The sequence below is a fragment of the Chinchilla lanigera genome, unplaced genomic scaffold (assembly GCF_000276665.1).
Source record: "Chinchilla lanigera isolate Chin_1 unplaced genomic scaffold, ChiLan1.0 scaffold00093, whole genome shotgun sequence".
Lineage (NCBI taxonomy): Eukaryota > Metazoa > Chordata > Mammalia > Rodentia > Chinchillidae > Chinchilla > Chinchilla lanigera.
Genome location: NW_004955494.1, coordinates 8,471,149 through 8,498,059, shown reverse-complemented (window position 1 = coordinate 8,498,059; position 26,911 = coordinate 8,471,149). Strand labels below are relative to the sequence as shown.

The 26,911-nt window shown below is 41.5% G+C and overlaps 1 pseudogene; it reads right to left on the bottom strand.

Moving 5' to 3' along the window:
- Positions 1-13,761: 13,761 nt before the first annotated feature.
- LOC102014460 lies at positions 13,762-24,137 on the bottom strand (annotated as a pseudogene).
- Positions 24,138-26,911: the final 2,774 nt, after the last annotated feature.

Here is a 26,911-nt window from a genome sequence, read left to right as displayed (position 1 = left end):
CTAGAGGTCCCATTCAACCCAGCTATTTCCCTTCTGCATATTTTCCCAGAAGATCTCAAAACTTCATATCACAGTAATATATATGTACCCATGTTTATAGCTGCACAATTTGTAATTTCTAAATTGTGGAAGCGACCCAAATGTCTATCCACTGAGGATTGAATAAGAAAAATTGTTGTACTTTCATATAATGGAATATTCCTCAGCTATAATGAAAGAGAAACTTGAGGCTTTTATAGGTAAATGATCACAACTTGAGACCATACTCACAAGCGAAATAAATCAGACCTGATTTATTTCATGTGTAAGCAATGTATTGTCTCAGTAGTGTAAGAACTTGAAAGAGTAAATAATAACTAGGAGGTATGATAGATATTGTGAAATAAAAGGAAAAATGCTCACAGTAAAGGGCAACTTGGGTGTGAGAAAAGTGAAGGGAAAGAAAATTATGTTAGTATGTATATACAGGATAGCTAACATACTTCTACTACTGTCTTCTATTGCTTTACTGAAAGGAACAGCTAATGATTACTTGTTTGATCAATCTTGAGTGTCTCTATTTGTTTCCCTGAGAAACCACTTTGAAGATATCAATATGTAATACAACAACCATTGTTAATTTCCTACCACTTTGTATCTCTGTATTGTTTGCATTGTTCTTATGCTATTTTGTAAATGGATGTCTGTTTGTTAATATGTTTTCCTTCTTTTATTTTTTTAAAATAAAATAAAATAATAAAAGGTATAAGACATATTTACTAGTGGAAGGTATGAGACACACTCATGGGCAGATTGCAGGTGCTGAAAGTAAAAAGGCACAGTACAGTTGAAAACTGCGGATCTGTTCTATGTTTTAGGAGGTGGAAAACTGTGGAATTCGATAATCTACAGTCTTAGTTGCAGTCTCTGTGAGACATATAAATAACATAAATCTACTCAGTTTCACCCAACTTTAGAAATGAATATTACCATTACCTTTAATCCCCTGAGTTGTTTTTTCCTTCTCATTTCTTTCCCTTAAAAGGAGTCACTATTTGGTCAGTGTGTTTATCATTCCCTTTGTTTCCCTAATAATTTTTACAAATGTATGTTCATCTCTAAATAAATGTGGATTTGCATCATTATCATTTTTGAGATTCATCCTAATTACTGGATTTAGCTGTAGTTTAATAGTTTGTAACATAGTCGTTCATCTTATGATTGTAACATAATTTACTTATCTTGCCTAGTGCTGATTTTAATTTTGTGTTGTTTTCACTATTACCCATTTCAAACAGTGCATCTATGGGGATTCCTGTGCTGGTCTAGACAAGATGGGCATTTGTGCCAGAGTTGCTTGCATTTATTCCCATGTCTTAATTGTTATGTCTTCATAAAATCCTTGATATCTGGTATGGCAAATCTCTGACTAATTTTATTGTCCAGAGTTATTTTGAATATTGCTGACCTTCCTTCAAAATATACACTTTAGAGTGAGCTTGCCAAATTCCCTAGACAATAATTCAATAGTTTGGGTGTCCTTGCATAGATTCTGGAGAACAATGTGTACAGAATTTTCAATCTCCCAATCCATGAATACGGTTTATCTCTCTATTCATTAAGGTGTTCTTCAGTGTCTTTTGAATAACAGTTACTGTCTCAGTTACTTTTCTCGTTGGTGAGACAAAATATTTGACACCCAAATTTAAAAGGGGAAAGGTTTATTTAGCTCCCAATTTGTAGAAGTTTCTTTCCATAAATGGCTGGCTTCAAGACAGGCTGGCACCTAGCAGACGGACAACAATGCACAGAGATGGAAGACAGTAGAATTAACAAGCAAATTTTAACAGCATATTTCTGTCCTTCTTAAACTTTATCTAGGCAGCTGGGATTAGGACGATGCCAGCCCAATCAGTGGACTGATCCAGCAATCACCCACCCATAATCCTAGCACCGTTAATCCCAGCATTGCACCCCAATCAATCACACGTTGTAGATCCAGTCCCCGCTGAAAAAGGTCCATCTAAAATTTCATAAGCTTTTTGTAAGGGTGAGTGGAACATCTAGAATGAAACCATAACAGTTACCATTTTCATTATGTTACCTGGCGTCAGTGCACTTTCTGGTACTGTAACAAAATCCCATCTGGGGATGGTAATGTGTGCCTTAATCTCCACAGTCTGGTAGGTTGAGGTAGGAAGAAGGAAATTTTCTGCCTACCCTGGGCAATGTAGCAAGTTACTGAGACTCTATCTCAAACTATAAACTAATAAAGGGCTGGGATGTAGCTCAGTTTCAAATCCATGAGTTGAATCCTCAGTCCTCTGAAAACAAAAACAAACAATTCCAACAACAACAAAACAGAGGTAATAACCTTAAAAAGAGGAAAGGTCTATTTAGGTTCACAGTTTTTGAGGTCTCATTTCCTGGTTGGCTGGTCCTGTTTCAAGGTAGAGTGTGCAGTGAAACCAGCTACCTCATGGCCAAGTTGGGAAAGACAAGAGGAAGGTTCTGGGGTTCTAATATCCCCTTTGAGGGCATGGCAGTTAGAGACTCCTGAACCCTTAGAAAAATGAGTGTGTTACATAAAAGCACTAAAGACAGAAGGAACTCGTTCTCTTCCATCAGAAATGGGATGAGATGTCAGGAGGGACTCTCCAGGACACGAGGTGACCTCACTAGGAGTTCCTTTAAATTAGCATTCATACCCTGTGTCTGGGTTAGATGGGACTGCAAATAATCTTGCTTGTCCAGGAAGACACAGAATAAGAGTCCATTGTCTTGAGCAATGTTTCTCATGCAGCTGCCCTGGGAATCTCTAATTTGGAGATCTAGTGCAGAGAGCTAGTCTTTGGGTCACATTGGAGAAAGCATCCCCACAAACACGCACACTGTAGGTCCTGAACACTTTAGCCTGAGGGACATCCTCTAAATTGCTCTTTTGATCAGCCCCCCTCTCAGCGGATGGACATAATCTCAGTCTGTCTGATGCCATAGCTCCTTTTTTTCCATGGGTGAGAATAAGTCCCATGCCCTGCATATTATACTCATCATTTAGGTGATAAGTGACATTATTCATGGGAACCTGGTAGAGTCTATGGAGCTAAACTGAGAAGGAATCCAGTGGTTTACTATTTCCTCTCCTCTCCCCTAAGAAAGCTCCAACATATGTCTTGTTCTGTGTCACTCTGACATTCAACTCCAAGAAAACTCCTCTGTGTATGTTTGTGTGTGTGTGTGTGTGTGTGTGGCCTCTTTTTTTCTAATGTGTGAAGTATAATTGTTAAGTAATATCTCTGGACTTTGAAAATCTATAAGTTCTATGTATGTAGTGCACATATATATCTTTGGTACATGTATAGATCTCTGGTGTAGATTTTTGAGCAAAACCCAGTCCTTGTGGACAATTCCTTTTCCTGATTTCTTGATTGATTAATAAAAATTGGAATACCTATATGCCATGAACAAGGGCATTTGTTCTGGACATGAGCTTCAGTTTTCTGTCTGACTAGCAGGGATAAATGGTTGACTCAGTAACCACAGGGTGTTTTGACTCTGGAAAATGATCAGGCTGTACATGCAGCATGAGTTGCTTTTGACAGGTTGCACACATGCCCTGACCTGCTTTAGGCCTCTCCTTTGGGACCTAATAGGCTACTACCTTTTTTTTGTTTGTTTGTTTTTGTTTTTTTTCTGATACTGGGAATTGAACTCACAACCTTGCACTTGCCAGACAGGTGCTGTGCCGCTGAGCTAAATCCCCAGCCCTGGGCTCCTACCTTTTTTTCTTCTTTCTTTATCTCTTTCTAGATGCACTCAAGGGAAATCCTGAAGGTAGGAAATGTGGCTTACTGAAGTATGGGTTACTCAGCATCTATCACTGAAATGTCTCCTTGCAGTTGTATTTGGCCAAATTGGGACCACTTTAAAACAGAAAACTTAAGAAAGAAATGGATGATTTCCCTGGCAACTCAGTATGAGGTCAATTCAAGTTAGAACCTGAAGAGGCATGGCTTCTGAATAGCACCTTAAATTTTAATACCATATTATAGATTGATTTATTCTCTAAGAGAGAAAATGGACAGAAATCTTACATGTGTTTTTAAGGTCCTATATCAAGACCTAAAATTAGGTGAATCTTGTACAATCTGTTATGCCCCCGTGCCAATAGTACTGGTTAAAATAGAACTAACTCTTGTGAAATTTGAACTCTTGAGTGCCCCAAATGATGTATGCTACCTGTCATGGTAGTGGCAACAAAATTGTCAGAGGCTCCAGAGGCCCCTGAGGAGAGTTTGGAACTATTATCAATGGTGCATGAGCAAAGACCTGGACACATAGGGTTTATGTGAGCAAACGGCTGGACTTACTTAATCTGGGTGCAGACAGGCTGATATCATGTAGATTTCAGTGGAGGAAAAGTTAAGTTTATAAAGGGCTTGGGAATCAGGTTATAATCCCAAGGAATCTGGGTGGAATGTTTGGGGTCAAAGTTCCCAGGATGGTCAGTGCAGGTGTGCAGAAAATACTGGATTTTCTGACACTGGCAAGAATGTATAGCCTGTCTTAACTTTCATTTATGGCCATCTGTTCTGTTTGCTGAGGGCAGCATGGCCCTTTAGTGGTTTCCTATTTTGTTGTGGAGGGCAGCATATTTGCTAAGAGGATCTCTCTTAGGTTAGGAACGACAGGAAACAAGCTCAGCTACTTTCTGTAGCCCATCTACTCCCAGGGCCACTGTCCAAATCCTGTTGTCAACCTATCTGCCCTACTACCTACAGTGTCCAACCCTCCTGATGTAATAAGAGGAGAGAATTCTTATGATCTGAATGATTCAGAAGTTGAGATTTGTTCACTTTAGTAAGTCTTAGGGTGGGGTAGGGGGAAGAAGGTGTTATTAATGCATATACCTTTCTCCATGAATGATCTGTCAGAGATTAAACAAATATTCAGATTGTTCTCAGAGGATCCAGATGTGTGTATATATATATATATATATATATATATATATATATATATATATTTCAGAGCTTCAGTATAACTTCTATAACTTAAGTTTGACATGGGCAAAATTTTATGTACTGTTTTCCACTTGCTATGCCTGTGAACAGGAAAGCCTATATATTGGTGGCAGCACAGCATAAAGCCAACAAAGCTCATGCCCAAAATAGTTATGAAGGTGTGGGAATAGTTACAATGCCTACAGAGAACCCATATTGGAAATACCAGATTGGAAATAAGGGCCCAAGGAAACATGATGAAATGACTACTCATTTGCTTGATGGAATGAGAAAAATGCTTCATTAAACCAGATAGTTTCAAAAAGATTAGGGATATCACCCAAGACACGGAAGAAAAGTCTGCTTTACATCTGGGGTGCTTAACTGAGACTCTGTGTAAATAAACTAATATTGACCCTAACTCATCAGCAAGACATGTTTTATCAGGAACATATTTTATTAGTCAGTTAACCCCAGGTATTTGTAAAAAGCTTCAGAAGCAGGCTATATGTCCTTAGAGCTCTATCAGTGAACTTTTGAACTTGGTCTTGGGGGTTTTCAACAGCTGAGATAAAGTGGTGGTAAATGGCAAGGCTCAGGAGAGATGACACCAGACACAGGAACAGGCCCTGTTTATGGCTTTTGCATTGAAAAAAACCTTGAATCCTCAGAATGATCCAAAGACTCCAGTTATAAAATGGAAGAATAAGACATCAGAAGGCTGCTGATGCTGTGGAGAGCCCAGGCACTTGCAAACGGACTGCAGTAGGCCAGGCCCTTCTTCCCCTGGGATGTGCCTCCTCTGTGAAGGAGACACAGGAAGTGATACTGACCTCTCCTCTCAAGGGAGAAGAAGCCACCTGCTCCCATTTTTGGTGCTCTGGATGACTGTTTATACCTGAGGCCTCTCAACAAAATGAACTTCACCCTGCAGGAGCCTTGCATAGCTCTTGACATAGCAGATAAAAATATTAATTTTTTACTGGATACTAGGGCATATACGTACCTTGCTCTAATTTCCTGAAGCTTTCTAGGAAGTCCTGTGTTGTGACTGGTGCTTAAGGTATCTCTAAGGCCAAATACATTACAATGCATTTAACCTGCCAAATTTGAGGAACTAATTTTCTCTCAAGCATTCCAAGTTTATCAAGAATGTCTTACACCATTATTTACTAGGAAGATATTTTCTGCCTCTTTAAGGTCAAATCTTTCTCTGGCACCAAAAGTTAATCTCTCTTTTGGTAATCATTAAATTCAAACCCACTACAAGATATAGAGATATACCTAGGAAAATTTTTTCAGGTGTAGATCTACAGTTCTGGGATACTAAAACCCCAGGAGAGATAGTTCACAGGAAGCCTGCTATTACTTCCCTAAAAGACCCGAACCATTATCCCCATCAACAAAAATATCCTATTAAGCCGGAGGCCTGCTGGGAGTTAATGGCTGCTCTTTCCTAATTCCTCTGACATGGTCTTTTAGTACCTTGCCAGGCTCCATGCAGTACCCGCATCCTTCCAATTGAAAAGCCAAGTGGGAAATATCAGTTAGTCCATGATTTGTGGGCTAGGCTTGATTCTATAATTCCACTCCACCTTATAGTTACTAACCTGTACACTATCTTAACCTAAATATCAAGTAGAACTACATGGTTTACTGTAGATCTTAAGGATGCTTTCTTGTGCATCCCAGTGAATCCTCATTCACAATATCCACTTGCATTTGGATGGACTTATCCTGGTATTATGGAAACTGCCAAACATGCTTGCACAGTATGGCCTCAAGGGTTCAGAGACAGCCCCTACTTATTTGAAAATGAGTATGGCAAGTGAACTAAGTCTCTAACTTTAAAAAATGGCATACCATTCTAGTATGTTGATGATCTCTTTATCTGTATCTCCACAAAGATGAACTGTGGTGAAGATACGGCTAATAGTTTTAAAATTCTGAGGGGCTACAGGATACCCACAAAAGGTTCTAATATCTCATTGAAGAGTTGGGTGTTTAGGACATATTTTAACCCTGGGGAAATGAATTCTTACCAATGAAAGAAAAGAGGCACTTTTTAAACGGGGCCCCCCTCAAACCAGGAGGTAACTGAGGGCCTGCCTATGGATAGTTGGATTTTGCAGTATTTGGATTCCCAGTTTTGGACTGATAGCTAAGCCTCTCTGTGTGGCCACAGAAGGTTCTGAATCTAAGCCCCTTGAATGGAGTTGAAGACAGCAGGAGCCTTTTCAAAAACTCAAGGACCTGTTTCTATCTGCTCTAGGTTTGGGAATTCCTGATTTAGATAAGCCATTTTCTGTACGTATAGAAAACCGAAAGCCCAAAGCAAAAGCAAATACCAAATAAAATTCAACAAGCTAAAACAAAACAAGCAAAATCCTCCCCCCACCTCCACACCCAGGGCACAGCTCTAAGGGTCCTTACTCCAGGGCTGGAGGACATTTCTTGCTGTGTGAGTTACTTTTTGTTTTTTGAAAGAGGGTCTCACTAAGTAGTCAGGAAGGGCTTGAACTCACTCTACAGCTCTTCTGGCCTTGAACTCATAATGATCCTCCTGCATCAGCCTCCCCAGTGGTGGGATTTCAGATGTGTGCCACCACACCCAGCTTACTTTTCTGACCAATTAGAGTCTGTGTCATGTGCATATCCTCCATACCTCTAGGCTGTGACTGCCACAACATTCTTAGTTGATGAAACCACTAAATTCACTTTAGGGCACCCATTGGAGATCCAAACTCCTCACCAGGTTCAAAGTATTGCTGAAGTTAAAGGACACCCACAGGCAACTGGAGGGTGACTATCTAAGTACTGAGCTCACCAGTTAGAATCTCCAGAAATTGCTCCCCAAGTGTGCCAAATTTTCAATCCAGCAACCTTGCTTTCTACCCCAGAAGCAGAAAACCTGTTGCACTCCTGTGTGGAAACTATAGAGCATGTTTTCTCTAGCAGGCCTGATTTTAAATATCATGTCTTAGCCTCAAGGCAGATTGCTTCACAGGAGGAGGAATTTACACAAATAATGGCACTTAGAGGAATGATTACATACTCCTTTGCCTCCAAGAGGTGAGTGAGACAAAGTCATTTGCTTCTAACACCTCAGCACAACAAGCTGAAATCATTGCCCTCACTGAAACCTTGTAATTGGAAGGAAACAAGCAAGTGAACATCTCCATATACTGACTCCAGATATGCTTCCTTATTCTTTCATGCTCATGCAGCTCTATGGAGAGAAAGAGGACTCTGAACAGAAAGCAATTCTCTAATTGAACATGGGCCTGAGATTCTTTCTGTCCTAGAAGCCTTGTGGCTGCCACTCTAGATCGAAGTCATACACTGCTGAGGACATCAGAAGGGCCATGTATCCAGGGAAATGCCTTGGCAGATTGCACTTTCAAACAGGCAGCACTGATGGCTTTAATACCTCTGATTTCAAGTCTAAGTACAAGCCCCTCCTATTCAGAGTTTGAAATGTAATGGGCAAGGCAGTGAGGGTATACACTAGAAAAGAATGTCTGGTGGGTTAAAGAAGGAGGTTAGAGAGTGTTATTATCTTGGTCTGATCAATGGGAATTTTTTTTATTTTAAAAATAAAGGAGGAAAACATTAACAGATGGACAACCTTTTACAAGACAGCAAAAGAACAATACAAACAATACAGAGTTACAAACAAAGTGGCAGGAAATTAACAATGCTTGTTGTATTACATAGTGATATCTTCAAAGTGGTTTCTCATGAAAACAAATAGAGACATACAATATTGATCAATCAAGGACTCATTAACAGTTTCTTTCAGCAAAGAAACAGAAGACAGTATATCAACTATGTTAACTATCCTGTATATACATACATACATTTCCCTTCTCTTTTCCCACATCCCAGTTGTCCTTTACTCAATGGGAAATTATTAAAGGAATCCATGATTCATGAAATCTACGTAGGGAAGTACTGACCACCTTGGTCAATTATGCTTTTGAGGGATAAAGCCCCCAATCCACTATTTGAGAATTCACATGGGCTTTTATTTCTCACCCTTGTTAAATTGTTCTGGCTGATGTTTGCAGAACTATATGGGGTAGGAGTGGTCATAGTTGACATCCTCATCTTGTTCCTAATTTTAGAGTGAAACTTTTCAGTTTTTATCGACTTAGTATGATGTTGGCTGATGACTTGTACTAAATGGTTTTTATCAGAGTGAGATAAAGATCATCCGTTCTAACTTTCTGTAGGGCTTTTTTTTTACTCATGTATGAGTGTTGGGTTTTTTACAAAATCTTTTTCTGTATCTGTTCAGATGATGGTGTGATTTTCTTTCTTTGGCTCTGTTGATATGTTGTATAACATTCATTCCTGAAGTCATCTTTAGATCAGCTCCTTCCTATATGGAAGAGTCCTTTTGTAACTGTTAGGCTAAGGGGATGGGGATTCACCTTATTGTAACAGCTCCTGCCAATACCTGTGAGGTCCTGAGTGTGATTCCTGGTACCACCCCCCAGAAATGTTCCAAAACCCAAGAAAATGTCAAGCTGCAAGAATTCACTTATCAAGAAGTAAGTCTGTTTCTTTCCAGACTTCACAGAATGGAGGAATAAAGAAGACAGAGACCTGTGACGGACACTCCTTCAAGTCTGGAGAACCTGCAGTGATTTTTCAGGAAGAATAAGTCTGATGCAAGCTAAGTTACATAAGTTTATTGTGCTTAAATATATCCTCTCACAACCATACTCTGCTAAAATCCAATTCAGAAAATTCATTTATCTCTTAACCTTTATGCTGTACTCCAAAGGGAGCTGATGTTTTCCTTGACTGGGCCTAGCCATATGCCAAAAATATTAACAAAGATGCATGCTAGGTTTGTGGACAATTGCCCACCTCTAATGCATCTCTGCTTCTATGGTAGATGCAGATATCTCCTCTATGGAGATGACTGGATAAAAGTTCAAAATTCTACAGAAGAGATACAGTGTGCAGGGCTGATTTTAAAGCTTTCTACTGGGTCTAATGTCTCTTAGCAGCCAATAAATGAGACTTCAGCAAGAGTCATGAAGAATTTTTCTCTAGCCACAATTAATACTCAAATATGGAAAAATGAGCTTCTGGCTTTGTTTAGGAACATACCTATCTACTGTTCAAACCTTGATTAAGAGCTTAGATCATTTGGAAAGTGAAAAATGAGAAAGAGAGAGGAAGACAGGGAGAGAGAGACTCCTTGGTCTCCTGCTCCAAACACGGGAGTGAAAATGCCCCCTTTCTTTTTAATCTTTCCATCTGAAGTCAGAGGTTGGGATTATGAGTGACTGTGCCCACGGGGCCATGCTGGGTCAGGTCCTGGACCGTGCGCATCTTCCTATTCCTCTTGCCCGGAATAGCTAAGCAGCCTTGGGGCTTTTGGTTCCCAGTCCTTTGGCTCCCTCTGCCGACTGTTTCTCTCCACTCACTGCGGTCCTACACTGAGGAGAGGCCTGGGAGGAGGCTAAGGCGGTGGAATTGCCAAGAGATTTGCCTGAAAGAACCTTGTGTCCAGATATTTGGACAGCAGCTGGCTAGAACAGAAGCCAGATCTCTCTGCTCCTCTGCAGGGTCAAGCCATCCAGACCTAGAAATGCGCAGCCCCACAGGGTAAGGAGAACATTCAGTTACATGTCTCAGTCTGGTGTGTCTTCCACAGTGCTGTTACGTTCGACTTTTTATCAAAGAAAGTTGGTTACATGGCTTACAATCTTTTATTGCCTTTATATAACAATTACAGAACAAGTCTTATATTAGGTTCATATCTAAAGTTCTTCAGAATTTCACCTGTGCTTCTTCCTCTGTTTTATTTTCTGCAGCAAATTTACTGTTCTGTGGCTTGGTCTATGCCCTGAGTAATGATATTCCTGGAGACAAAAGAAATCTTTGCACCAGTTACCTGTAGACAAGTTGGTTTGTAGCAAGTTGTCAGGGCAAGGTGTTATTTGGCCTGATGGTTTACGTCAAGGCACCATAGCCACCGTGGCGTCTTTTCAACCACTAACCTGGAAAAAAAAGCAAAGAAAAACCTTAGCAAAATAAAAGTAGTAAAAATAGTTTGCAAAAAAGATGATGACGGTGTTTAGCTGGGGCCGTGCGTCTCTTTCATGGAGAAAGAACTTCTTATTGTGAATTCCGTTTGCTGACAGGCACTTAGGAAAAATGGTTCACAGCAGCAAACTGGAGATAAAGCATAGATTATCTTGCTTCATGGAATCAAGCTAATTCCTTCTTCCCAACCAGTTCGCTAAGGGCTCCCTCTGCTGGCAGAAATAAGGAGTGTTGCTCATTGGCACACTTGCCTTGCTCTCATCTTCCGGGGCCCTTCCCACCTGCAGGATTCATTCCTGTAATTCCTCCTGTCTCAGGGCACCCTCCATCCTCTACTCAGCGCACATGTCACCTCCTCGGTAACATCTCAGGTCCAAGCACAGGTAAGTGCTACCTGCTCTTCTTTCCCATTGAACCTAAATTACTCCTCTGTAAGAGTCTTTATCAAACTGTAGTGTAACAGTTGGTTTACACCTGTGTCTTTCTGTTTGCCCTTCTTCTACCCAGACTCCTGATATCAAAACTGGGAGCCACCTTGGGCCCTTGTCGTCTCACCTTTATTCAGCACAGGGCCTGCCACATAGCAGGTACTCACTAGTCTTTGCTGAATGGATGGGCACACTTCTACACTGTGGAGAGTTGTGAAGTCAGGACTCAGAAAGGCACCTGTGGAAAAGGTTTCCGTGTAGGACTCTTACCTACACAGATTTTGGAAGATGAACTGAGCTTTGGAACAAGGAGGTGGAGTGTTTGAGATTAGGACAAGAGGGGCTCTGACATTACAGGCAGCAGGCAAGCCAAGATCTCAGGAATGCAGTCTCATCTCAGTCCTACTGAGGAAATTTAAGCCTGAGTTCCTCATGCTCAGCTCTGTGCCTGGCATACAGCAGGTGCCTACAATTTATGACCAGTTTATTGAATGCACTGGACTGAATGGAGTGAAATGCAAACACAACTCTGTTTTCTCCAAATATTATTTGATACACACCGGTTTGTCCACCATTCTTCTCTGAACTGGATGAAATTCTTGTAGACCCTCTAGGCTTTATGATTACTCTGAGAACTGAATTTTCAGGCAATGAGAAGTCTTGTCTGAAGTGGGAAGATCACCCTCACCTCCCAAGGGAAGCCCCTCTCTACTGTCCCAGCTGCAACCTACCCTGCAGCCAGGAGGGGGCGTGAGCACTCCGTTCTCTGCTCCTGCTCTGTTCTTTCAGCACTCTCTTACCCTCATGGTGTGTCCTCTATCTCTACTGAAGGAAGAAGTGTGGAGAGACGTGAGATATAGCACGAAGATATCCTGTCTAGTGTTCTGGAATCATACTTGGAGGTGGAGGGGGTGAATATTCAAAAGCTGACTCCCTCAGGTGGGGTGACTTTGTGTGTTCCGCGAGCTCTTTTGCTCATGACCTCTGACCAGTAACATATCTTCTGATCCCACCTCTGGGGTTACAGTGTAAGTCTCTACACCAGGTCTTTGTTGAGGTCATGCTGCTCTACAGGCGGGTGTCCTTGTGTGGGACCCTGTTATGACTTGTTGCTCTGTCGGTGTACCACTGGGAAGAACAGAGGTGAGAATAAGGACTACATATAGAAGAGACAAGAGCTGGCTGAGGTGGAGGTGACCTCTTCACCTGGTGGGTAAGAGGACCTGAGCAACAACAGTAGGGGTGTTTGTTAAAACCTTTGCTAACTTAGTATCATGAGATACAAGGTTCCCTAGTGACTACTGACTGAATAGTCCAGGCAGCATGCTTTTCTCAAGACCGAGGTAGCCTGACTGCTTGAGGCACTCTGGCTCTGTCCTGCCCTCACACATATGACCGATTTCCAGCTCCCACTTCTCTAAACAGGACCCATACCCAACCATGGGACCTCACTAAGTGCCTGAACTCCAGTCAGAGAGGTACCTCACTCCTTACAGCCATCTCACCTTGTTTGTGGTTTTTCATTGTTACTTTTATTGGCACATCATGATCATATCATCATAGACAATATGTACCTAAACATATCTACTTTCCCACAACAAAATTTTGTCATGTAGGGCATATAGGGGTATAACCAGTATTCTTCTATACAAAGTACACAACTGTTTTAAATACAACTAAGAGAAACATGAGTCTTATGACAACATGTGTGCACAAAACAGACCAAACTTGGGAAGAAACCCCAGCGAGAAGGTTAGGGGTCCGTTTATTTACTGGTGGGATTCTGACTAGGATCTCTCCCAAAGAGTCAGAGTCCCACTGGGAGGTGTTTCAGGTATTTTAAAAGAAAGTGAGTGGGGAGGTACATAGGCAGATTTGGCACATATGATGGGAGGGTTGAGTGACATCACGGGTGGCTGAAGGAGTTTGAACATCTCAAGTTACACTGCAAGACTATCAGTGATATAAACCATGAATTATACAAAGGAAGAAATGTCCTGTTACATTATAAGTTATACTGTAAGACCATCAGTTATACAAAGGCGATAGAGACAGGGGTTACAGAAAGGAAGAAATACCCTGTCATCAGGCCTGCCGGACATATCTGCTTGGTTTTGCTGGGCATCCTGGGCAGGCTTTTATTTAAAATTTTAACTTCCCCCTTCACATGTGGTACAAGTTGAACCATTTACAGACACACTACAAATTTTTAAAAAAATAATCTTCTGTCTCCAAAGAGTCCATTGTGCATTTCTTAGAGCAGAGATGGGGACATATCCCAGGAAAGTTCACAATGGCATTTTATTGCCCTGGATGCTGACTTTCACTGCATGTGCAGATCTGTATTTTCCGTGATACCTGTGAATTTTTCCATCTGCTCATGTAGTAAACTGATACCTTTCTTGGAAGTTTCCTGAAACCTGGATGACTCCATTTCCACATTCTGCTTGGGCTTGATGACACAGTTTTTGTTTGAAGGCATGGGGACCCTTGCTTGGGCACAGAATCCAGCATCTCCAAGCCTAAGAGCCTTCTCCTCTCCTGTTAGCATATTTTGCAGGTCTCTTCAAGGCGTCTGACTTCCAGTGCTGCTCAGGCTTCATCACTGAGGCATTTATTCCAGATCTCTCTACTTCCTTTGTCCATTGTCATTCCTTTGTAGTCTGAGGTAAGACCAAATATAGGCCAATAACACACACTGATTAATTTCTCTGCCATGTCCTTGTTGGGCCTAGATTCTTTGGGTGTTTGTAGAGATACATCACTGCTCATCCAGTCCCACTTTGCTTCAGGGTCTCCTGGCTCACACTAGGTAGAAGCAGCAGTTTAATACAGCAGTTGGCACCAGCCTTAGGAGCCAATGCACATAAGACTGAACCCAAACGCAGATACCTGCCTGCTATCAGACCTTGGACAGGCATTAAACTTCTGAGTCTTCATTTCCTCATCCCTTGCAGAATCCTCAGCAGCTCCTCCCAAATCTTAAGTGCTGGCAAACTCCTATCTGGTAGAGGTAAGAGCCATTCTTTGATGGCAGACATCACACCACTGTCAATAAATGCTTCTTTAGGTCCTGCTTTTTAAGATGCACGACCACAAAAGGCAATAAAATTAATTGTTTTCAGAGCTGGTTTTTTTGATTGTTCAACTGTCTGTCTTCCTCAGCAGCTTCATTTATTTTGACAAACATGTCCCTAACAACAGCATCATCATCACTAATAAAGGGGCCACTGTCACGATTATGTCTCCACTTGTCCCTCATGCTTTATTTCTGTTGCGACATCATCTCAGAATCCCACAGTAAGTCCATATTTTTGCCTCCCTTCAGCCTTCTTTCAAATCTTCTTGATTAAAACCTGTAAATTCTTATTCTTCATCACCAGACTCTCCAAATAAATCTGCAATAAGATTTTCTTTTTAATTGCTCCACTCACCCTTACACCCAAATAGGTCCTTCTCTTCACTCCTGTCAGACAGTTCTTTCCTTGCTTCTTGTTACTGTCAGATGCTACACTCTTCTCTTTTGCTGTACTTTTCTGATGCAACATCACTGTCAGAGTCATCAGCATTAGAGACAATATGATTCTTTTTTCTGAGACCCTTTCTTCATCGTCATTATCAGAACACAACAGCTTTCTGCTTTGCTACTTTTGCTGCCTGGACCTCCTTTTCTTCATTTTCATCACAGTCCATTTTTGATGGCCACTTTTTGTACTTCGTCCTTGTTGTCAGACCTGCTAACTGATTTTTGTCTGTATAGCTATCTGAATGAGAAGAGCCATTCTGAACTTCTGTATCCCCTCCCTTATTCTCCCCATCGTTGTCACTGTCTACCTGTGGCTTCTGTTTGAAGGTGGCGGTGTCCTCAGTTTTAGAGTCACTAGCGGGTCCCTTCTGAGTCTCCTCATTCTCAGAGTCACTGGCTCAGGGTTTGGGGAGCTCCTCATTCCTGAATTACTGGCCTGGAGCCTTGGGGATTCCTCACCTTCCGAATCACTGACCTGAGGCTTAGGAAGCTCCTGCTTTCTGAATGATTCATGTGTGGTTTTGGAGGCTTCTCGTTTTCAGAGTCCCTGACCTGGTGCTGCGGGAGCTCCTCATTCTCAGAGTCAGTCCCTCGAGCTTTCAGAGCATCCTCAGGCTCAGAATCATTGGCGGAACTCTTCTGAGCCTCTTCATTCTCCGAGACCTTGAGCACCCATTAAGAGTCTTCTCATTTCAGAGTCACTCCCAGGCTATTGGGGTCAATCAGCTTTTGGGGAACTTCTTGGAATGCCAGTTCTTCGTCTGCATGCATGGTGATTTCCTGCTGGCAGCGCTGTGGGCTACTTCACTTTTATATTTTACTACAGCAGCAGAAGACACATGCATTGTCCATATAGTGCTGGTTTAGGTGCATGCAAAATGCAAGAGTTGTGGGATCACAAAGCCTTTCATCCAGATTTCAGAACAAGGCCTGAGAGGACAGGTAGTGTGCCCCTGAGAGGGCAGTGTGTGAAGGTGTTAGTGTGAAGATGAAGGTTCAGTGGAGACCCCAGAAGTTTGGAGAAGCCAATAATTTGGGTTATCTGAAGAAAAACTGAGAGAATGTGGATTATCTGCCAGGATGGAGCAGAGCTGAGCCAAGAGAGAGTCCATAAGAGCTACAACCTCTGGAAGTGCTGTAGAGGTAGAATCACCCAAGCCCTTTGAAGTTCACACCTTTCCATAGATTGCCTTGGATGCTTTGTGTGGAACTACAGGACTTAATATTTGCCTTGATGCATTTTGGATTTGCTTTAGTTCCATTCCTTTGACTCTTCATACCTGTGGGGTTTTTTTCAATGATGGCTGGATCTAGAATGTGTGATGTTGGGATCAAGGCTGTGAGTGATTTCTAAGTCAGTCCACTGATTAGTTTAGTGCCACCCAAATTCTGTTAGCCTAGATAAAATATAAAATGGGCAGAAAGAAGCCACTAAGCCTCCTTGTTGCTTTGCTACCTCTGTCTGCCATAAGCTGTTTCTCTTATGCAATGCTAACATACGTGGAGCCAGCTGATTATGGATTGAAATCTCTACAAACTGTGAGCTGCATAATCCTTTCTTCCTTAACTTTGGATGCCAGGTATTTTGTCTCAGCAGTGAGAGAAGTAATTAAGACACTCATGTTCACAGCAGGATTGCCAACAATTGTCAAAAGGTGGAAGAAGCTCAGCCATGCATGCATTGATGAACAGATAAAAGAAATGTGATGTGTACAAGCAACACAAAGTTGCTCAGTCTTAAAAAGTTATCAGATTTTGTCACATCACACAACTGGATTAATCTTGAGGAAATATTGCAAATTACAATAGCCCAGTCATAAAAAGACAAAGGTATGTATGATTATTCTTATCTGAGGTTCTCAAACTGGTCAAATTTGGAGAGAAGAAAGTAGCACAGTGTTTGGCAGGAGCTAGGGGAAAAGAGGAAAGGTGGAGTTAGCTTATGGGTACAGATAATAATTTACTTTCATCTCATCTTAGAACTATGAGATTCACCTTCCTTTTTTAAAGCACATATGTAAGGGACTCTCTAGAGGATATATCTAAACATAAAATGTCTGAGTCATAGCAGATGTGCACATTTGACTCTATTTGATATTGCTGAATATTTTCTCCAAAGAGCTTTTGCAAATTTATATTTTCTCTGAATGTGTATGATGATCTGTTGCTCAAAATCTATTGAATATTTTTCCCAGTTTGATATCTCAGTGAAATACTTGATAGAGTGAATTCTCAAGTTACTGCATGAACAACTTGGGTTATAAGTGGAATTTTGTTTTTATTTATTTTTTTAAAAAAATAAGTTTAATTCAATCAAATTATGCTTCAACATCTTTCTAAGATATTAAATACTTAATTCTCATAAAATTGGTTTGTTAGACTGCATAAAGTGTTCAAATCCTCTAGCTACTGCTTTTCTTTTTTTTTTTTTTTTTTTGTTTTTTCCGGTACCGGGAACCGAACTCACGACCTTGCGCTTGCCAGGCAAGCGCTTTTGCCGCTGAGCTAAATCCCCAGCCCCTGCTACTGCTTTTCAATTGGGTAGTATGTTGCTCCTTTTTTTTTCAGGTAGGTCTTGCTTGCTTAAGCTGCTTGCTTGAACTCAGTATGTATTCCAGGCTGGCCTCGAACTCTTTGTGATTCTGGTGCCTCAGCTTTTTGAGTGCTGGATTCACAGGCATGTACCACCACATGCACCTATGTTGCTCCTGGAAAAAGCTTCAAAGAATGAAAAAGATGGTAATCCCTTAGCTAAATGTTCAGCATCTCTGGTGGATATGGTAGAGTTTCACAGTTTAGGTTTTGCTGGTGTAGCTTGTAAGACCTGAGGTGAAGTACTATCATGTTAAAGTATGGGTTCTTAACAACATGCTGCTGCAGTCTTTGCTTCCCCCAGGTGTGCCCTGTGGTAAGTATCTCCTGAACAGAACACCTTAACCTTCAGAACTTTTGGTCCTAGTGATTGCAATAGTGCATTATTAGGGAGCTTCATCAACTCCCAACCATTATGTGGCTTCCTGTTGATTGTCACATGGTATCTTTTTTTGTTTATTTGGCCACAGGTTATGATCTGCTCTAGAAATAAGATTTTCCTGTTTTGAATCTTATTGAGCACACTCTGACTGTGCTTTCTGATAGTGTGCTCTCAGGTCCATTTTCAGCCTTTCCCCAGTAACAGGAGAAATTCTGAAGCCTATAGCAAGGCCTTGAAAGTTAGCATTCACCTTGACTCTTAACTGGCCATTTGTTTAAAATGCAATTTTTATTTTCTCTGAAGTTCAATTTAGAAATTCAGATCTTCAGTCCAAGACTTTTCACACTACTATTGAGTAGTACTTTTGCTAGCAGAGCCCTCTAAGGCTTTCCTCATCTGCAATGTGTCCCAGTTGTAAAACATATTGGTGGTTGTTGTGTTACTTATTGATATCTTCAAAGTGGCTTCTCAAGAAAACAAATAGAGACATACAAGATTGATCAAACAAGTAATCATTAACTGTCTGTAGAGCAATAGAACACAGTACTACCACTATGTTAGCTACCCTGTATATACATACTTCATAATTTGCCCTTCTTTCCCTTCTCTTTTTCCACACCTCAGTTGCCTTGTACTTTTGAGCATTTTCCTTTTGTTTCACAATGTCTATCATACCTCCTAGTTTTTATTCACTCTTTCAGGTCTTACCCTAGTGAGACAATACGATGCTTACACATGCAGGTCTGATATATTTCATTTATGAGTATGGTCTCTAGTTGTGACCATTCACCTATAAAAGCCAAAGATTATCTTTCTTTACAGCTGAGTAATATTTCATTGTATAAAAGTACCACAATTATTTTATCCAATCCTCAGTGGATGGACATTCATGTTGCTTCCACAATTTAGCAATTACAAATTTTGCTGCTATGAACGCAGGTGCACATATATCGCTGTGATATGACGTTTTCAGGTCTCCTGGGAAAACACCCAGGAGTGTGTGTGTGTGTGTGTGTGTGTGTGTGTGTGTGTATTTTTTTCTTCTTTTCTCCTTTCCCTTACCCAGGTTGTTCTTTCTGTTTTGATCAGTTCCATTCCCTTTCAGAATATTTATTATACTTTTTGGATCTTATTTACTCTTTCAGTTTCTTACACTAGGATGACAATACCATGTTTACACATGTAAGTCGGATTTATTTCACCTGTGAGTATGGTCTCTAGTTGCATCCATTTACCTACAAAAGCCTCGAGTTTATCTTTCTTTATAGGTGAGTAATATGCCATTGTATAAAAACACTACTTCTTTTTTTATCCATTCTTCAGTTGATGGGCATTTGGGTTGTTTCCAAGATTTAGCTCTGACAAATTGTGGTGCTATAAACACGTGTGCATGTATGTTGTGATATGATATTTTTTAACTTTTCTGGGAAAATACCCAGAACTGGAATAGCTGGGTGAAATGGGACCTCTAATCCTAGTTTTTTGAGGAATCTGCACACTGATTTCCACAGTGGTTGTTTTAATCTACATTCCCACGAACAGTGGAGAGGGGTCCTTTTTTCCCCACAGCTCTCCCAGCATTTGTTAATGGTTGAATTTTTATAATAGCCATTCTTTCAGGGGTGAGATGTTTTAATTTGCATTTCTTGGATGGTTAGTGATGTTGAACAGGTTTTCATATATTTATTTGCTATTTGCATTTCTTCATCTGAAAAGTGTTTATTCATCTCAGATGCCCATTTTTTGGATTGGATTTTTGAATTTTGGACATCTGATTTTTTTAATAATTCTTTGTATGTTCTAGATAGATGTCATCTATCTGAGGAACAATTGGCTAAACTTTTTCCCACTCTGTTTATTTTCTTTTCACCCTGTTGGTGATTTCTTTTGATATGCAAAAACTTTTCATTAAAGCGAGAACCCAGTTGTTGATCCTTTGGAGTATTTCCTGTGCAGTTTGGTTTTTGTTCATGAACTCTCTGCCTGCCTCTGTCTTCAAGATTTCTACCTACTTTCTCTTTCAGTAGATTTAGCGTTTCTGTTTTAATATTTAGATGTTTGATCCATTTTGACTTTAGTGCACGGTAATAGACAGGAGTCTAATCTTAGCTTTTTGCCTGTGTAAAGCCACTTTCAGCACAATTTATTAAAGAGATTATCTTTCTTCCACTGAACATGTTTGGCCCTTTGTCAAAGATAAGGAGACTGAATATGTTTGTAGTTGTGTGTACATCTTTTAATTTGTTCCATTGATCCTTGGGTTTGGGTTTTTTGTTTTGTTTTGTTTTGCCAGTACATACACTTTTATAGACACCAGGATGTCCCATCCTTCTTCTGGTGTTGCTCATGACTACCTCTGAGGGTTGGGACTGCTGCGCTAGTGTCCCATGAAGTCCCCGCCCCCTTCCAACACTGATGGTGCTCTAAACTGTGGCGGGAAGGTGGCTGAGGAAGAAGCAGCTTACTAACCTTACCTCCCATGCCCTGTCCCTGCCAGAAAACGCAAATTTAACTATGGAATTTAGGAAAACTCCACTCTGTGCATTAGCAGTGGAGTCCACAAGGTCCTCTCGTCCTATCCGCTGCTGGGGTCCCTGATCCCCGCCTGAGCCGGGAGGGGCCTGGGTAGGAGGCGTGGAGAGTCGAGTTGGGGCGCCTGCGTTCACGGGGTGGGGCCTGGGCGGTGGCTGTGAGGACCGCCAGAGCTCGCCTTCCGGATTGGCCCATATAAGGCCAGCCCGGTGGAGCTCTCCATCCCCGGACCGCAGCCTCTGTCTCTGCTGTCTCCTGATCAGTGCAGTGAGTTCTGCCTGCGCTCCTAGGCTCAGAGTTTAGACACCGTGCGGAGCCTCCGCTGGAGGCAGGCTTCAGAACCACACTGAGGAGAGAGAGCCAAGGGCGGAGGGCCACTCCAGGCAGGCCCCAGACTAGGGCATCCCAATGGGGTGGCTCTTCTGGTGCTCTTTTGGGATGCTGGAGGGTGTATCCTGTGTGTGTCTCTGCTGTGCAGTGTGGCCCCAGACAACCCCTGCCCAGTCATATTCTCCAACTTCTCTGGGAAGCCAGCACTCCATCTGAGGAGAGCTGGCAGTTCTAATAGTTCCTTGGAGCATTTTGATTCACTTCTCCTCAGCTCTGGTCTCCTGGGCCCTGCTCCCTGTCAAAGGGAGTGGCAGATGGGGAGGACAGAGCTCCTGGGGTGTGTGGTGAACAAGAAGTCCTGTGAACTGGGCTCTGATCAGCCTCTCTGTCTCCATCTCTTATCCCAGCTGGTAGCCATGATATCCTCACTGGATGAGGCCATCGAATACCTTGTGCTCCTCTTTCACAAGTACTGTGGCAGGGATGGTGACAAAGGTATACTAACAAGGGAGGAGCTGAAGGAGCTGATCCAGAAGGAGTTCCCTGTGGGTCCGGTGAGTAGTTTGCTCCCAGCCCTGTTTCCCACCACTTGTTCATTCAGTGCCTCACCCATGTACTGCTTGGAGGGGGTGAGGTGATCTCGGCCAGGTGTTCACTCCATCTGAGCAAGGAGCAGGAGCAGGGGTCTAGGAGAAGTAAAGCCAAGGTGCATCCAAGGGTGACAACCATCCTTGGTGACTATGACTAGAGTGGTTTGTATGAGAGAAAGCAGCTACCTGGGAGGGAGGAAGGAGAGAACCGAGGGTGCCCGTCAGCACTGAGTGTGTACTTCCCATTCTAATACTTTAGAAGCTGCAGGATCCTGAGATTGACGAATTGCTGCAAAACCTGGGCATTGACAGACATTTGGAGGTGAACGTCCAGGAATATTTCACCTTCCTGGGGACCTTGGCTGTGACTTACCATAATGCCTTCAGCAAGAAGAAATAAATTGGAAGATGCCTTCTGGGGGGTCCTGAATCAAACCCAGCTGTGAGTAATTCTACAATAAATGTATTTGGTCAGATCTCTTGTGTCCTGGCTTCTCAGTAATTTCTGATTCTTCCTTGGCCGGTGTGGTGCCAGCCATCAGAAAGACTGCTTCACAGTTGACCTTTGAGTGTCACTCATTGATGCTCCCAGCCTGGGGACCCACTCCTAATATCTCAGGGAGCTGTTCCCTGCATTAGAAAAGATGCTCCTCTTGGGAAAACCATCTTAAGGAAAGGCTCAAGTGTTCTTGAGTAGAGAGGATCTGGGCTGAGCCTGGAGAAGGAATGGTGCCTGGGCTGGGTTATTATGGGGTGTGGGGTCCTATAAGTGTGGCAAGTGGTCCTGGCAAGTCCTGAAGGACATGTTTGGCTCTGGGTGTGGTGAGATGGGGTCCATTGGACAGTCCCAAGGTGGGGCCAATTCTCTTTCTCAGCACAATGAGGTATGTAGAGTAGGCATGTGTGAGATGCCCTGGGTTTGGCCCCAGGAGTTTTTCTGAGATCACTGAGGACATGGCTTGACTGACTTTATTGTAGCAGCCCACGTCCCTGTTGTGGGTGGGGAGGGACACTGTAGGAGAAAGACCCTACATTCAGGGACACATATTTCATATTGGGGTGGTGGTGTGAGGAGCACTGCATCATGAGGCTTGCACAAAAGGGGATTAATTGTGGTCCCTGGCCAGGCCAATTGCCTGGGACTCAAACGTCAGAGAAGTGGATATCATTTTGGCTTTGAGCAATCAATCCTAAAGCACCTCAAATTCATGTTGGACACAGGCACTATAGGCAAGTTAAGAAGGGAAGGTAGTGTGCAAAGACAGAATCTGAGCCCTGCCCCTCCCTTCCCCCTTGGGGGCTAGAAGACCTTCATGTAAGTCAGTGCTGACCCAAGGAGGGTGACACTGTTTTAGTCGACAGAGGCTGTGGGTTCTAGGCACAGCTGCTCCAGCAATGCCATCAGCCTTACACTTCTAAGGCAGGTGGGAGGCATGGCAAATGGAAGGTAAACGCTCAGTTCATCTGCTGAGTAAACAGGCATATGCTTAGCTTCTCCACAGGTACAGGGGGAGATGCACAGGTATGCAGATCAGAGGAAGAAAATAAAATCCCAAAGAAGTAGCAAGCCTTGTTTTGCACAAAGATGTAATTTTTAAGGAATTTTCTTTTATGTGGAGGATGGGAAGGAAGCAGGATTTACAGTAGAATCTGGTGACTGCAGCAGCAAAGGAGTGGCATCAGGAGTGGTCATCAACACAGACTGGTTATTTTTATTGCTGCAACAGATTTAAAGTCAGAACTGAACCCAAAACATACAATAGATATGAAAGAAATTCTCAAAAGGAGTAACTGGGATAAAGGAAAAGAAAAAGAAAGAAGGAAGGGAAAATCTATCTATCATCTATCTATTTATCTGTCATCTGTGTACATAGATAGTTTGGATAGCTGTACTGCTAATGTCTAATAGTTTATTGAAAGGAACAGTTTATGCTTAATTTTTTGACCAATTTTCCATGTTATATCTGTTCATCTGAACAACTAATTTAAGACAACAATATCTAATATAACAACCATTGTTGAATTTCTACCATCTTCTTTAGTGAAGCTCTGTATCATTTCTAATGTTTTATAGTTATTTTTTGTTCTCTTTAATTATTGGATCAATCTTGCATTCTTATATTTGGTAATCTGAGCAACTTCGTTGAAGGTAACAATAGGTAATATAACAACCACTGCTAATTCCTATCATTCTGTTTTGAAACCCTGTGTCATTTATATTGTTTTTGCTATGTTTTTTTTGTCTATGTTGTTGTTATTTTGTTATTTTTTAATTCTTATTAAAATAAAAAGTCAGAATTGAACCCTTGAGCTTGCTGGTGAGCATGGCCCAGGATCACCGGAGAGGGAGATGTTCAGAAGGAGCTGCGACCTTCCCACTGGGTTCCATTGCTGGTGATGACCCAGGATGCTCACATTCCTCTTCCTTTGGTTGAGCGTGCCTGTCTTCCCCTGTATAACTGACATCAACACCGTCATGTAGTTACCCTTACACCTGGGAAATAGGAACAACAGCACCACAGTCTATTTCTACAAGCTCAGCAGTCTCCAAGTGGGGAGGGGTTTAGGACAGAGTCAGAGCATTTAGCTGCCAGTTCTCCACCAAACTTACCTGAAAATGTCCGGAGTAACCCCTCCACCTTCCACCAGCAAAGTGCTGTTTGTAGAACGTGCTGTTGTACCCATTGTCTCATCTTCAGAAGACTTCTGCATAGTGGATAGTATTAACCCTATGCAACAAGCGAAAGGACTGGGTAGATACAGAAGTTGGTGCCCCTACCCAGATACAACTCCCAGATAAGAAGGGTTTCCAGGGCTTATGATCCCGGGCCAGGACCTAGGTGCCTATCTCAGCCTGGACTGCCAGCTTCATGATTTACTCTGGCCATTTCTTCTTCGTCATTCCCCCTGAAATGTTTTAATTAAATATTGGAGCATATTCAAACGATTTCTTGATTACATCTAAAATGTATTTTTTAAAAAAGAGGCATAAGAAAGATTTATTAGTGGAAGATAGAGGGCACACTTTCTGGCAGAGTGCAGGTGCTCAAAGAAATGAGGCACAATACAGTTGAAAACTGGAGGTCTTTTCTGTCTTAGGAGGTGGAAATCTGTGGAATTTGGTAATGTATAACCTTAACCTCAGTTTCCGGAAGACATTTAAATAACATAAATCTACTCAGTTTCACCCAACTTTAGAAATGAATATTACCATTACCTTTAACCCCCTGACTTGTTTTTCCCATTTCATTTCTTTCCCTTACAGTGAATCACTATTTGGTCAGTATGTTTATCATTCCCTTTGTTTCCATAATAATTTTACAAATGTATGTTCATCTCTAAATAAATCTGGAGTTGCATCATATAATTTTTGAGATTCACCTTAATTACTAGATTTAGCTGTACTTTAATAGTTTGTTATGTAGTAGTTCATCTTATGATTGTAACATAGTTTACTTGTCTTGCCTATTGCTGATTTTAATTTTGGGTTGTTTTCACTATTACCCATTTCAAACAGTGCATCTATGGGGATTCCTGTGCTGGTCTGTACAAGATGGACATTTCTGCCAGAGTTGCTTGCATTTATTCCCATGTCTTAATTGTTACATTTTCCTAAAAATCCTTGATACCTGGTAAGGCAAATCTCTCACTTGCTTTTCTTGTCTAGAGTTATTTGAATGTTACTGGTCTCCTCTTTTAAAATATATACTTCAGAGTTAGCTTGTCAAACTCCACAGACAATGTTTTTAATAGTTTGTACACAGGAATAGAAAAATAGTTTGTACACAGGAAAAGTTTGTATAGCATTGCATGGATTCTGGAGAGCAACTTGTAGAGAATTTTGAATCTCCCAATGCATGAACATGGTTTATCTCCCTATTCATTAAGGTGTTCTTTGGTGTCTTTGAATAACAGTTACTGTTTTCATTACCTTTCTCACTGGTAAGGCAAAATACTCAACACCCAAAGTTAAAAGTTGTCTGAGGTCTCATTTCCTGGTTGGTTGGTCCTGTGACAAGGTAGAGTGTGCAGTGAAAGGCAGCATCTTTCTTTCCTTTTTATACTCTGTCTAGGCTGCTGGGATTAGGGTGATGTCAATCCAACCAGTACATTGTCCAGCAGTCACTCACCCTTAATCCCAGCATCCTTAAACCCAACATTGCACCACCAACAATCACATACTTTAGATTCAGCTACCTCCAAAAAAGGTCCACCTAAAACTGCATGAGACTTCTGTGGGTGGTGGGGGTGGGGGACATCTAGACCAAAACCATAACAGTTACCATTTTCATTATGCCTCATGGTGTTTGTCTACTTTCTGTTACTGTAACAAAATTCCATCTGGGCTTGGTAGTGTTTACTTTTTTTTCTCTTCTCTCCCCTAAGAAAGCCAAACCCACTTTTTATTCCTTTTGTGTCACTTTGGCTTTTACCTGCCAGAAAATTCATCTGTGTGTTTGCATGTGTGCATGTTTGTGTATGTGTATGGCTTCATTTTTCCTAATATGTGATCTACAGTTGCTGAGTAATGTCTCTGTAATTTGAAAATCTTTGCGTGGTATACGTGTGGTACACATATAGATCTTTGGTATAGATATAGATATTTGGTAGAGATATTTGGGGTAGATTTTGTAGTATAACCCCAGCTCTTGTGTATAACTCCAAAAAAACCCAAAAAATCCCCCAGAACTGTCAAGCTGCAAGGATTCACTTATCAAGAATTAAAACTGTTCCCTTCCAGAGTTCACAGGTTTGATTAGTCAAGAAGACAAAGACCTGCGACTGATGCTCCTTTGAATCTTTGCAGAACTTACAATTACTATTCGGGAAAAATAAGAAGCCTGATTCAAGATAACTTACATAAATTTATTTTGCTTAAATATATCCTCTCACACTGCACTCTGTCTGCAAAATCAAAGTCAGACAGTTCATTTTTTCTCTCTACCAGTATACTGTTCTCCAAAGGGGGAGCTGATGTTTTCCTTGACTGGGCCCAGCAATATGCCAAAAATATTAACAAAGATGCATGCAAGGTTTGTGGACAATTGTACATGTCTAATGCATCTCTGCTCCCATGGTAGATGTAGATGTCTCCTCTAGAGGGCGATGATTGGATAAAACCTCAAAATTTTACAGAAAAAGTACAAATTGTGAGGATGATTTTAAAACTTGCTAGTAGGTCTAATGTCTCTCAGCAGCCAATAAATGAGGCTTCATCACAAGGGCCATGCAAAGAATTTTTTCTAGCCACAATTAATGCTCAAATATGGAAAAATGAGATCCTGATCTACCTCATACTTCTAAAACTTTGATAATGAAAGATAACTACTGATTCCAGGATACATCTTTCCAGGTCTGAGATAAACATTTCTGGCTGACATCTCCTATGGGACAACTCAACCAATTAATTCACCTTTAATGGGAACAAAAAAACCTATATGTGTGATAAAAGGAGCAGTGCCACTGGAAATATGGGACAGACTCCT